At 45.0% G+C, this 6,507-nt stretch overlaps 1 long non-coding RNA gene across 1 annotated transcript; it reads left to right on the plus strand.

Moving 5' to 3' along the window:
- The first annotated feature begins 3,390 nt into the window (after positions 1 to 3,390).
- Positions 3,391 to 5,429, plus strand: LOC310989889. The gene is made up of 3 exons (XR_014595559.1): positions 3,391 to 3,589; positions 3,684 to 3,758; positions 4,006 to 5,429. It is a non-coding gene; the product is annotated as an uncharacterized lncRNA (long non-coding RNA).
- The last annotated feature ends 1,078 nt before the right edge of the window (positions 5,430 to 6,507 follow it).

Genomic DNA, 6,507 nt, shown 5'->3' on the forward strand with positions numbered 1-6,507 from the left:
CGCTTGCTCCTCTGGGCTGCAGGTAACACACACACACACACACACACACACACACACACAAGCCTCTGCCTGTCACATTTTTACCTCTGTCCCACATCCACAGTCAACAGCGCTTTTGGACAAGACTCTATACTGCATCAGTCCACCTCAGATCAGCTCTTTGACTGTACATATCCCAGAATTGAACTTGACTCTGATTTATAATTAATAGTGACTTTGACGGCACCGTTTTGGGGGCATTATGGGATGGCTGTGACTCAAGAGGTAGGGCAGGTCATCCAATAATTAGAGGGCAGTGAGGGAGGGTCTTCGATTCCTCGTGTGTCCTTCAAGATTTTTAACTCCACATCGCCCCTGGTGGCCAAGTCAAAAGACTTACAATACAATTACAGTACAATAAGTAAATCTTTATTTATATAGCATCCATCGTAGTACAGAGTGCTTCACAGTATACAAATAAAACCATAATTCAATCAACACAAACATTATATAACAATAAAATGCATAAAGGAACGTATACACAAGGCATAGGGTTGATTGGTGACTTTAAATTGCCTGTATGTGTGAGAATGTGTGTGGTTTGTCTCTATATGCTGGCCCCTGTGATTTCAGATGGGATTGACTCCAGCACCTTTTAACCCTGCAGCACAGATAAGCTGTATGGCCAGTTGATATATAGATAGATAGATGGTTGAATGAAACTGCATTGTAAAGCACTTTGAGAGGCCAGAAAACCCAGAGATGTTCATTTACCTTCATTCCAGGACTTTTTCCCTGTTCAGCCTGTGAAACAGTAAAAATCCATACTAATTTTCCTCAGGTGAAACTACTTATTATTGAAAAATCTGTTCTACAAGACTTTCATTCCAGCTCTGCCAAGATGGCATCAGTGCAGAAGCCCGCTCTGAGCTTCAAAACCAACACTGTTTAAAAAAAAAAGGATTCGTTACTCAGTTACAGTAAATGTTATTGGTTGAAATCCCCTTTTTACGTGTAGCATCTGAAACTTTTCCTGAGCGCTTCCTCGGATTTTAATTTCGGTCTCCACCCCCGTCTCCTCCGTGTTCAGTTGTATATCTGCATTGCAATCCCATCTTGAGGCCAAAACAGCACCCTGAGGACGGCTGCATGTCGTTCCCTGTACTTTATATGTGTCCCACAAGCAACATAGTACAACATGCTGAAGGTTCCTGCCCACATATCTCATATCTTGGAACCGTGTTGTACTTGTGCTACAACGGGGGACACATAATAAACACAGGTGAAATAACGCTGCTGTCTGTCTGCTGCTTAATTGAACCTCCTGATAGTTTTGCACAAAGTACACACACACAGTAGAACATGCTCCTCGGCTTTGGTTGATGTAAAATGCATTGAGATTAATTAAAATGGGATTAAAATGAGATTTACCTGGTGCTGATAGGCTCCATCCCGCACTGTGTGAGCTCGCTCGACCAGGGATTGAATGTAACACACATTCATTTATATTTAAAAGTCACACACACACAGTTGTAAATTTGCTTCCCTCTGGGCGACTAAAACCTGCCACGGTTAAGATGAGGAAAATGTTGCTGTCATGGTTGAAAGAGACCAGTGCTGACTGCTGGTACAAGACAGGATGGTGAGCCTCGGTCACGCTTTGATAACCCCCCACCCAACCTCCTGCTGTGGTGCAACATCATGTGACTGGCTCTAGTGTAAACAGCTTCTTCTGCTGCCTGAATGCCTCTAGAAAACGGATAAATCCAACTGCAATTAATACCTATAATTTAATATCTAATGGTTACATCTTCAAGCAAAAGTTTGAGCATATTGGTCTTCAAAAAAGGGCTTCAAAAACTTGTGAAACCAAAGTGTCACCGCAGTGCAGATCAATTAAGTCAAAAGGTCTTGAGAGTGTGCCGAGCTGATGAGCACAGGGAAGGCTGAAGTCTGATGGGGTCAGTGTTATAACTAAAGCAAAGCTCACATCACCCAGACGATCCAAAGCCTGGTGAATATTCATTAAATCCTCCACAATAAGAGAGAGTTTAATCTGCCAATTTAATTATGAGGCCGGCGCACAGGAAGGCTTTGGTCTAGATTCTGTTTCCCCAGGAGATTCGCCCTCTATCCCCGACTCCCACGATGAGAGAGAGACAGAGAGGAAGAGAGAGCAGCCATTTGACCTGCAATGAAGTGAGACCTGGCCTCACTGCTGCTGCTGCTGCTGCTGCTGCACATACCAGAGCAGGAGTAATGAGTGAAGGATGAGAGGAGAAAGAGTGCAACTATACAACAGCCTGGCCATTACTCCTCTATGTGGCCTATTATACGGAGAAAACAAGCAATATCCCCCCCACACCACAAATTAGGACACCAGAGAAACAGGGACTTATTGAGGATGGGAAATGATATTCCTGAGCGGGATGCAGTGTCAGTAATGGCTCTCAAATAGACTTTACTGCACGCTTTCCCGGCTCTTTCTGGCCTCTCGCTGTATAATGTGGAGTGAGTCATCCCACAATAAGAGGTCTGGCTGGTTTTGGCCCACAGGGACTGAAGAAACAGAGTGGTCTGATTTGAGAGTATATACGCACATGTGGCAAACAAATTAGACCGTGGCAGTCGGGGTTTAAGTCTGCAGCAAATAAAGGGAACATAAACAAGAAGAAGAAGCAATACTTTCCTTTTTTTCTTTCTTTTTTCTTTTTTTTTTTTTGAAAATATGCTTATTTGCTGTTTTGCAAGTAAGAGATTGATACAAGTCTGAGCTAGAAACAGAGGGGAAACAGCTCGCCTGGCTCCAACCAGAGGTAACAATGTCATATTTCATTTGTCTCGTCTGAGCGAAAGCCAAAGGGATTTGTTCGACTTATACTGTTGCAAAGTGGGAAGATGTAGTCCAGGCAAGAGGGAGCTGAGGCAGGAGGAAAAAAAGGGTTTGATTTACTACTTGATCTATGTTTCAAGCCTCGCCGATGGTCAGGAGATCTGGGCGGTGACGGAAAGACTGAGATCAAGACATTTGTGGGTTTCCTCCACAGGGTGTGTGTGTGTGTGTGGGTTCAGGCACCGCCACCGCTCCTTCACATTGAAAGGAGCCAATTAAGGCCGTTTGGGCGTCTGATTAAGATGCTTCCTGTTGCCTTCCTCTGGAGGTTTTCCAGACACAACCCAGAAGGGACTACAGTACATATCCCATCTAGCATGCTAATGTAGCCAAGTGAACAGGGGTTACTGTGTTTTTTGTGTTAGCTGAGCCCTAATAGAATGTGTACTGTCACTTTAAGGCCAGCCAGGTTGAGAATCCTGTGAGAACCAGGAAGTCACGCGAGACGTGAACACCCGCGAACCGTCGTCTTCCCTAACGCAAACAATGGCGGAGAGGTCTGTTTCTTGTCTGTGAGAGTGTGTGCATGGGTTAAACCGTGAAAAACGTGTAACACAGAGGAAATAAGTGACCGAGTGAAAGAGTTAGTGCGGACCGGTAACTGAGCCGTCTGACGAGCGTGTGTGACTGAGAACTTCGTGTTTACTTCTCGTCGGTCGGGGGTTTGTGTATTGTGTCCACGGTGTCGGGAGCCGCCATAGACGACCACGGGTCAGCGTAAGTGGCACATAATGTACTGAAATATTAGTTACTGTTATAATTTCAGTGTTAAATGCTGTTTATGAAGCTATATGTTGTGTTACCCATGTAGAGGGGAGACAGAGAGCCGTGTGTGCGTGTGAGCTGCATCCAGGTGCAGGGTGAGGCTCTGAAGCTACAAGCTAGAGTAAGTGAGCACATGATTTTGGTTTCTGAATGTACAAGTTCATTAAAGGTCATGGTAAAAAGTGTATTTTGCAAAGAGATATATAAAAATGTACATTGAAGTTAATTCATGGTGTTTATTAATTTAATTCATGAAGTCTACCAAGTTAAAACTTGATGTGTACTGTAAAATGTGTCTGATAAAATGAGGAGAGTGGCTTAAAAATGTATTCATGCTAATTAATGTATTTTATTTCCTGTTTACATAGGAATAGGCCACTGCTGTTGTTTGTTTTGTTTGTTTTTGGTTGGTTTTGGTTTGTTTTGCCTGTTTGTTTTGCTTATTTTGTACTGAGACAGTCTGAAGAAATTAAGGAAAGACAGGAAAGCATTTGTTTTATTTTTATTTGACTGTTACAAGCAAATCTCTCAAAATTAGAGAATTAATGCTGTGCTCGTTCGAGGGCAGTCGGGGTATTAAAGATCCTACTAAAAAGTTGTTTTTGTGTCTGGTCTCCTCCTTCGTTGACCTGGCCACACTAATTGGTGTCAGAAGTGGGATACCCTGTTTAATTTTGAGATCTTAGTCAGATAGAGAAATTACATAGAGCAAACAAACAACAGTAGTGGTGAAGACTGGACCAGCGTGTGGTGTTCCTGAAGTGGCCGTGCGAGGCTGGTGATCCAGGACGAGAGAGGTGTCTGCATCGCCGACGTGGATCGCTGGAGGAGCTGATCGTCTGGTGTCCCCGTCTCTGAGACTGTTCGACAGAGAGACATTGAACTTGCTACTGACTGTGTTATTTCCCTGCAATAAAGACACAATAAGAGACTTTTCAAAATGGCAGAAGAAGACAAGGGAGCGGCTGCTCCTGGACCAGAATCCAGCGACGAGGAGATGGACAGCGCCACTGCTTCTGTGCAGGGGGAGGAAGGTAACCCTTTGGTACAGCAGCTGCAGTCACAAGTTCTGGAATTGAGTAAGAAACATGATGAAGTTCTGTCCAGTATTGCTAATTTGGGTGATGTTCAAACAAGATCCATTGTTTACATTCCAAGAGAAAAACATATTGTACCATTTAGTGGTGAACCAGGTAAAGATGTTTACACTGTAGATGAGTTCATAGAGGAGGTAGAGAGGGCAATGAGAGCGAGGGGTCTACGCAATCAGGATCAAGCAGATTTTGTTCTCTCACTGTTAAGGGGTCCGGCCTTAGAAGAAGTCAAGTTGTGCATGAGGGGACAGGTGTGGGAACCCAATGATCTGTTTACATGCCTGAGAGGAGCCTTCAGGGAAAAGCGCAGTACCCCACAACTGTTGCATGCTTTCTATGCCCGTAGACAGTTAGAGGGAGAGGACCTAAGAGATTACTCCCATGCACTCTCACAGCTGCTTAACTCCGCTCTCCAACAGTCCTTTGATGCAGTAGCTGACGCGCAACTAGCACTTAGAGACCAGTTCATTGAAGGTGTGCGTGACTCCGCCCTCCGACGCGAACTCCGAAGACTCGTTAGAGAGAAACCTCGGTCTAGTTTGTTTGATGTCCGTGAGGAAGCTATCATGTGGGCTCTGGAAGACCGTCCTCGGAGCTCAAATGTAGCAAGAAGTAGAAATCTAGTTGGTGCTAGCCCCAATGAGGTTACAGAACAGACCACTGACTCACCGACTGACTTGAGACTGACTCTGCAGGAAGTAGTTACGATAATTGCACAGCAGGGTAAAGCTATTGGTGAGCTAACCAATGCAGTCCGCGAGCTCACTACCCAGAATCTCAGTTCAGGTGGTGGTAGCAAGAGTAGCAGACCCAAAGTTCAGCCTAAATACACAAGCGATGGTCAGCCAATCTGTTTACGCTGTGAAGGGGTGGGGCATATTGCTAGACATTGCACTACACCACGTAAACCAGAGAGCAAGCATAATGTTACCCCTTCTCCGGCAACACAGGGAAACGAGATCCCTCCATTGCTATGAGCCGGGCAATGCGAGGCAAGTCAGAAGGCTCAGCAGACACTTTAACCAAAGAGCGTTTTTTTAAAAATGCTGTAGGTGAGTGCCCCGAGGTAGACATTCAGATAGATAGTGTCCCTCTGAGATGCCTGTTAGACACAGGAAGTAATGTTAGCACTTTGACAGAAAGTTTCTTCAGAGACCACCTCCATGGAGAAGAAGATGACATGCACTGCACTGCAAAATGGCTCAAATTAACAGCTGCAAACAAGTTACCACTGCCATACTTAGGCTATGTTGAGCTTAACATACAGGTCGCTGGACTTACCATCCCAGAGTGTGGTTTCCTCATAATCAAAGACGATGACACAAACGAACCAGACTCTTCTCTACCTGGCATCATTGGAATGAACATTGCTAAACGGTGCAGGCAGTTAATGCTCTTAGAGTTTGACACAACTCTACAGGGTGAGCTGGACTCTGTTTGGAGAGAAGCCTTCAACCGGGTGCAAGAGGCAGAGCTCATTGAGAAGATGTCTGTGGCTCGTGTAGCTGGCAAACACAAAGTACATGTACCTGCTTCATCCGTTTCCACCGTCCATGTAAGAGGCCGTAAAAACCAGACAGAGGGTGGGGGCGTCATGTTGTTTGAACCGGGGAACGTTCCACTTCCTGGTGGGTTGATAGTCATTCCCACAGTGATATCATCCAACAATCACATTTTTCCAGTTCAAGTAATCAACTTTTCACCAGAAGATGTCTGGCTCTCCCCGAAGGCTAGGCTTGGTATCCTTAGCCAGTGTCAGTGTGTTGAGGGTGACCC

The sequence above is a fragment of the Trachurus trachurus genome (genome assembly GCF_905171665.1).
Source record: "Trachurus trachurus genome assembly, chromosome: 8".
Taxonomy (NCBI): domain Eukaryota; kingdom Metazoa; phylum Chordata; class Actinopteri; order Carangiformes; family Carangidae; genus Trachurus; species Trachurus trachurus.